Genomic DNA, 7,929 nt, shown 5'->3' with positions numbered 1-7,929 from the left:
AAGATGATTTGCATTTATGACAATAAGACTACAGATCATGGAGCAGTGCCAGTGCTTTTCTGATTGCCAGACTACTCCTAGCGTCCTATGGGGATTTTACTTTTCTTTTGAAGTCCTTGTGTTCAACTTCCACACTCGAGCAGCATCTCGAGCTTTTGAAATGATGCCCAACAAAATCCACACAAGTAATTTACTGTTTAATCAGGCAGCCCCTATCTGGCATTCAGCAAATACCCCAGGTAGGCTGCGAGCTTCCCAAGACCCTCCAACTTGCCCTGCTGATTTGCAGATGAACTGGTGCTGCTTAGAAAGGCCAGTTGCTGCTCTCAAGATTTCTGGTTAGGCCAGAGAAGCAGCTCAGTAGGAAAAGGCACCACCAGGAAAAGCCACCCAGGTGGCTCCCGGCTGCTCCCAAACTGCCTGGGGTCCAGGTCGGCCCTCAGACCCGCTGCCCTTGGGAAGTGGGGCACTCTCCTGTGTAACCCTGAKATAGCAAACAAAATAAAGCCAAAATGAGGAACGAGAGCTCGTTCCAGAGCACAAAACACAACAAAATTTACAAGTGATAAATGAAAATAATGTTTTTCAATAAATAATTCACTTCTGCAAAGTATAATTAAGACTAGTTGCACAGCAAAATATAGGTTAAATAATTACAKAAAAGACTTTAAAGAATTGATAGCTGTTATCAGGGGTGGGCAATCTAACAGAATAACAGAAAACCTTCCATCTACAAGCAGTAAACACATTTAGTTTCAGTAAATGTACACCTTTTAGTCTATTTATTTTGTTGATGTTTTTAATAGCACACTAATATAGTAAAACAGCAGTTGTTTGTTATGAGAAAGAAAATACTAGAACATTTTATTCCTGCTAATAGAAAATACCTGAGACTTCAGGCACTATAGTGTTCCCCAAGTATGAAAAACAGAAGTTCCATCAAAAAGTGGTGGCTGAGAGAGCTGTCTCTCCGAGCCTACAATTTAGGCAGCGCACGAAGACACAGCTCCAGGTCGGCTGCTGGCTCTGCTACCCATTTTCTGAGCAACGTGTATTTTAGCTCTCTCCAAAGGCAGCAATTGCTCTAAGGTCTATGCTCTGCTGAAGATTGCAATGAGTCAACACTAGACGCCCATTCGTAAGTTTTCCAGAATGAAGTTTTCCAGGATGCTGCTTTTTTCCAGAGCCCTGTGAGTTTGACCAGCCTCAGCAAGTGCAAGGGGCGCTCCTGACTCRTCTGGGAAAAAGAGATAAAAYTTCCAGGAGGAGCCTAAGGGCTGCTAATACATAAGCTGTGAGTCAATCTCCTAAGGGGGAAAAGAAAATAGAAGTGGGAGCCGCTTGTTTGGAAACACTGAAACACAATGTGACCAAATCCATTGCAAATCCATCACCTGGAACATTATTGCCCTGGAGGGCAGCTTAATTTCTCGAGCCGCTCTCCATTGAGCCTAAGCRCAACGAGAACATCCGCAGCACTGAAAGGGTAGGCAACTGCTGGCTGAGAGGCTTTGTGTTTGGTTTTAACAATAGATTTTTTCCTTTTCTTTAAGTGAGACTTCACCTTCCCTTTTCCCTAACGTGAAGATGTGTCCCTTTCATGAAGAAGTGTACAAAACAGCAATGGAAGCTATGGAAACCATTACAGGTGCCACACTACYAACCAAGATTCCAAAAGAAAGAAAGAAAGAAGTAAATAGCTACTTGAAGAAAAATGATTTATAATTTACAACAGGAAAACAATTCTCTGTACAGGTACTGAAGAGCTTCTCCCTTGTTGTAATATTGTTCCGTAACAAAATGTGCCGAAGTTCCAAGTTCTAAAGTCTTTTAGTTTCCTTTACAGCAAATTTTCCTGTACGTGAGTTAAAACCCCCTAACCGAACACATTTTGTAGTATAAACTGCCTGTCATCACGAGCCGTGTTAAATGGCATGGAATGACTGCAACCTGGGGCTCTCCTACTGCAAACTGGTGCTGGCTTCGTGTTTTCATTACAGTTGCGCTCCGGCAAATAAAACCACTCGCTCTCAAACACGGTCGGTTCTGATGAGGTTATTTATAAAATCAATGGGGTCTTCTGAACGCTGTGCTCCCAGCCCACAGCTTCATGCTGTCCAGACACCCTCAGTTAAACCTAGGCAGATTCCTGCCCCCGCAGCCCCCCAGATCCCGTAGCTCCCATGGTGGCTGAATTTCCATCCCACTTTTCTTTCACTTGGCTTTACGTGTTTTGGTGCTTGTGCAGCTCCAAGCAGCATCTCCTCATTTGTACCTGTCTGACCTAATTTGATTTTCTTTTTTCCCCCCTAAACCTCAGAGGTACGATATAAATGTCAATACAAATTAAATTCTGGTCAATGTAAAACTCTTTAGTTTTTTTATTTCTTTCTAAATGAAAAGTCAAGGAAGAAAAAAAGAACTTGGAAGCAGTCTCCTATGACTTCAGTTTGAGAAGAATCAACGAACTTCATATAAATACTGTTCTGGGCTTAAACATTTATTTTGCATTTCTCAAAATAGCAATTGTAAAAATGATCTTTTATGGTCTAACACACAACTGACAGTTCACTATCCTACGGAAAAAAAATCTGCCTATTCCTTGTCCATGTTCTTGTTTGATCTCTATTGCAATATCTTTAAGTTCAGGAAAACTACAGAAGAGATTCATAAAATGGAGATTTTCCAATGGCAGGAGACCTAATTTCCTTACTTAATTTTTRTATGTAATTAAAACAGAAATCTATGGTATTTTCCAGAGCACATGGGGACTTGCATTTCAGCACTCTCACTTTGAAGGAAAACATTAAATCAGAAGAGTTAGGAGTAAACACGGCTAAACTGAGTTTTCCCCTCTAGTTTTGAGCAATAGAGAAATTCATCTACATCTTCCTTCCCAGAGTGGTCCATGGCTCCAATTCATACACACATAAGGCTGTATTAAATGCACATTTCACTACTATTTTTTTTTCCATCTCTTCTTCCTAGTGATTATTCTCTTTGAAGACTACCAAAAAAGCAGCAGATCTGCTGCATTACCCCAGCCCCAYGCCCGGGTCCGTGACGGGAAACCAGACACGCTCCAGCACTTACTGCTGATGCTTTATAAGAGCTTCTAGAAATAACTTTTCTTCTTTTTAAGAATTTAATCACACTTCTGCAGGCATTCACCAAGTGTCGGCTGCCATATACTAGAAGTGAAGGATATATTAGAGGGGTTTTATCTTCATAAAGTCCCATAAAACCTACATTTGAGATTGCTCTCTGCCTTTCCAATCAGCGCTGATAAATACGGGGGTGTAAAGCTGCCTCTTACTGCTTTGCTCTCTGCATTTCCTAATGAATAAAAATGAAAGAGGCACCCAGGAAAGGGACAGGACCTTCTACTCTCACTGCAGATAATTTCAGTTGTTCGGTGGAGCCCTTGGTGTAAACCAGGTAGGGAAGAGGTGCCAAATCCCATCGCGTTGTCCGTGCTCCTGGATGCGCCTCAGGCTCCTGTTTTCCCCTCTCGGATCAGCTCCTTTCCAACGTGGCATAAGGAAAAATGCATTTTCACAAGGATTTGCGCAATGAAGGCCAAGTGCCAGGATAAAAGTTGAGTTTAGATTTATTCAGTACTTTAATTTTTATTTCTTGGCAAGTAGGAGGAAGAAGGAGTGAACATATACTTTAAACAGCAGAGCGAGTGCTGTTTTTGCTACGAAAATGTAAAACACAGAAAGTACATTTTATAGCAAACTGCTGGTAGCTTGAAACAACTTCTGCTAATTGTGCTTATCAGGGAAAAAAGAAACTGTGGTTTAGACAACAAATCAGCTGGGAATAGTATAATCTGGCCAAGAAAGCTGTCAACTGAAGGGGGAATTTTTAGCAGACCTTATTATGGGTCAGAAACAGAACAACTACAGAAGTTTCACATTATTAAGACAAGGCTAGATTTAGCTCAGTATTAAAAAAAATAAAATAAAATAAAAAAACTACCAAACCAGCCTGTTAAAAAAAATATATATATATATATATATAAAAATACATATAGGGCTAAAAATCTTGGCTCTTCCCTCCACTTACTCTCATCTTCACTAGAAGAGTGTTGGGCTACATGGGCTGGCACAGGCAGCTGGGCAGCAACAGTCGGGGAGCTTAGAAACAGCTTGTGAGACAACCCCAGACACAAAAGATGTTGAAGCAATTCCAGCCTTGCCCCAAGGCTCCAAGGAGAGGCAGCGCTTCCAACTCCCAGTCTGATATTGGCAGCCCACAGAGTCTCCATAATGCAGGGTCTAGGGTGACCTGTCCGAGGAAACAGGTACTGAAAAGTTTAGTAAAAACTTCAGCTTATCAGCTCAGTTTTCAAATGATACTTTCTGCAGAAACATCACTATTTGAACATTCTAAATTACAAGTTATTGTATAAATATAGGGTGTGTTGTGATCATGCAGTACTATCTACCAGGGATCACTTAGCAGCACCCTTGGGCTCTTGGAGCTTCCTACTGGAAGAGCATGGAAAAGTCAAGTTACTTGGAGGCATCAGGAGCTAAAGGCTTGAGGGAGACGAGACTTGCCCAGAAAGGCAGTATCTTTTACTAGTCCAGCTGATATATTTTGAGAGAAGGAGAATAAAAATAAATAAATTAATAAGTTTTAGGGCTTTCCTTGGAGAGACTATATGCAGAGTGCTCGCTCATATTCTCCTTCTCTGTCAGTCTACAAGATGCCTACCCTTACAAATGCTGGCAGTCCTGAGCCTTTTAACTGTAAARATCAGTGAAATGATGGCGTGCAAAGGCAGAAACCCTTAATTCTTGCTTTCTGTGAGAAAAATGAGTATAACTGCTTGAATGGCCATGCAGCTTCAAGAGGGAGCTCCACAGGCTCCYGGTTATTGGGTTGGACATCGGGGTACCGGTGCTCACGGCTAATCAGATCCTGGGGGCAACGAAGAACCACCACTGAGTGCAAGTCAGAGCCCACAGTGTCCATCACCGAGGGGCTCGGGCACGTTCAGCAGAGACCACGGYGTGGGAATAGCCAGGGCCTTTGCTTAAAAGTAATAAATAAAGTTAACATGATTAACAAATGATGCATTTGTCTCTATATATTTTGTATGCGGACTTTTTTATTCCGCTTTTTGAATAATCATACAATTTATAGCAAGGCTGAATGAAGCAAAGCTACAGCTTCTCAATTTAAATGAATAAATAAATGAGAGACAACTAATGAACTGTATTAGATAAAAGATTAGCACCGTACAGGCATAAAGCAGAGGACAAATTTTACTTCCATTTACTTTACTTYGATTTATAAACAGTAATGAAGATCCATAACAACAAAAATAACTCAGAGGGGAGTGAGGCCAGTGCTGAGCAGCACTGGTGTAAAAAGGAAGCGCTGATTAGAAGAAGATTATGAAGGTCATGTTCTAATTGAGGCCTAATTGATCCTGGCCCACTTAAAATCGATGAACTCTCTACTTCAGACCTCAGCCACAGCGAGAGGCTCCGCAGCAGCCAAGGGGCTCCGCGGCGCTTCGGATCCAGCGGGAAACGCGGACCCGGAGCAGGACAAGGGCCTCATAACCCCCACATAAGGATGGGCGGGCAGGGAGGGAACAGCAGCACAAGGCATAGGATTCCCTTGGGAAGCTGCAATAGTTTGCTTAGTTTCTCCTGGGAACATGGAATAATCTTCTCAGATTCATAAATTAAAGGGAATCTATATGGAGATATTCTGTTCCTAAGCATAAACGCTATCTCTAATCAATGACCTAAAGGAGATCTTTTATCTCCTCCTCATTTAACCATTAGGTAAATATAAAAAGTGCAATATTTTTATTAATTTTAAAAAATCCTCTAATTAAAATTAATTTGCAGAAAAAATTAAAATCCTAACTGTGATTTCACAAAACATGAGAAAGGTGACTTGTGCAGCTATGTTCAATAATACAGCTGTTTGCTTTGGTTTTAAAGCAAYAGGAATTTTATTTCTATATTATCYGTTTCCTTTTTATTTTTYTCTCTCTCTCTCCCCCCGCCTTTTTGCTATATTTCTTACTACTTCCATTTTCCAGKCATTGTCCTCAGTAGTATCAGTAGGATAATAAAATCCCCTCCAAAATGTAATGATAAAATGAACATACAGATTTCAGTCCTAAGCCAACACGCAAACCAAGCCAGGTAATCCCGAGCTTTCTGACAGACTTCTCAGTTCCATCAGCATTAGGAGCTTTGGAGATGGGAGTCAGACCCTGGAATTCCTGCATTGGTYGTGGAGGGAACATCCACACAGCCACTTAATGCTCTGCTCCCCTGTGGGAGCTCCAGCTCCAGAAAGAGAGCCCCGGTCGCGCGCAGCCATCCCAGCCCATCTGCCYGCGGGCACTGGCACCCACGGGTGCTCGAGCAAACCCGCACCCACCAGCTCCTGTTTCCCTCCTTTCCCCGCCGTGATAAAAGCRGAAGAGATTTTTCTAGGAACAACAGATTTCGAATAAGTCACCAGCAAACTCTGTGACCCCGTCCCATGGCGGATTTCATCACTTTAAAGCAAAGCGCTTCCCCCCTTGCTAAAGGAGGGCTCTGTCCCAGGAGCACAGCAAGTCCACCCACGGTACAGCTTTCCCACAGATTAAATATTCAAACCRTCACTTTGAAGATGGAAGACCCTCACTGCACCATAATACTATGTTTTTTTACTGAATTTAGGGCAATTCCCACTGAAACTGATTTTTCTGAACTAAAAGTCAGCCAATGAATCCTATTCTACTTGCAGGAATTTCCTGAAAGCAGCTCTGCACAAAACGGCATTCCTGCTTCATTAACCCCCACACAGTTACAGAGAATTATAATGTAATTATTAATTTGAACAAAGATATTGTACTACAGAGACCTTATCAGAAGAAGCATAGCATGAATTCTTTCCACTAAATATTTTTCATTTAGTGGGTTTCACTTCCTATTCAAAGATTTCATCTTCATGATGCAGATAGCAAACCGCATAACAGCAAAAACACTAAAAAGATACCAAATACATCGAAAACATACAGCAAAGTGCAAAGGCCAGATGTTGGCAATACTATAAATAAGCCTGCAATTGATGCTCTAACTTCTTATTTTCCTGAATTAGTTTTTCCAAAAAGCTGAGCTTTACTGAACCAAGCCAAGAGCTGCTCTTTTCCCTCCTCATCCCAGARTCAAACCTTGCCCCCCACGAGTCACTAGGGGACAGGACTCAGGAATCTCAGCTGGTGGCACTGAGGAACCATGGATGCCAAGTGCTTAATCCACAACTGCCACCGGGACTTGCTGCCCAGGCGGGTCCATGGTTCTGCTGCCAGCGAGGCGCCTGGTGACAACGGCCAACCTGAGCGGCAGCTGAGCTGCGTTTTGAAGATGTAAAGCTTGGACTTCTGCTCYGTGAGCGACAGAGACGTGTCTTACCTCTGGGATGGAGCTTGTAAGTGTGTTAGCGGCTGGCAGCCCGYGCAGACAGGGCACTTGCTGTAATGTGCTGCTCAGCCTTGGCACAGCCCTGCCAAGCACCAAGTCGCCGATGCCCCCAGCGTTCGGCTCTGTGCAACGGAAGGCGGCGCGCGGACAAAACCTGCATGGGCCCCGTGCTTGGGCAACTCCTTCCTATTTCCAGCTGCCAGGCACAGCTCTAATGAACGGAGGGGTTGGGTTTTCCCACCAAAGCAACTTCCTAGGACACCGTCAGCTCTTCCTGCTCTGCATCCCCCCCGCGCTCCCAAGCGCTGCCCGGCAGCCATGGCAAATTCCAATTAATTACTCTCAAAACCCAAGTTTTCAGATTGTAACTCTCCTTCCCAGTCTTCCCTGATCACGTAGGGAAGTAATTTAGATCACAAATAAAGATGCGTTATTARACTCACTTCTTTGAAAAACACTGAATATTGCTCCTCTTAAG

This window comes from Nothoprocta perdicaria, unplaced genomic scaffold (assembly GCF_003342845.1).
Source record: "Nothoprocta perdicaria isolate Ctin4 unplaced genomic scaffold, notPer1 scaffold_27, whole genome shotgun sequence".
Classification (NCBI taxonomy): Eukaryota; Metazoa; Chordata; class Aves; order Tinamiformes; family Tinamidae; genus Nothoprocta; species Nothoprocta perdicaria.
The sequence above is the reverse complement of the archived record's forward strand: the minus strand, read 5'-3'. Positions refer to the sequence as shown.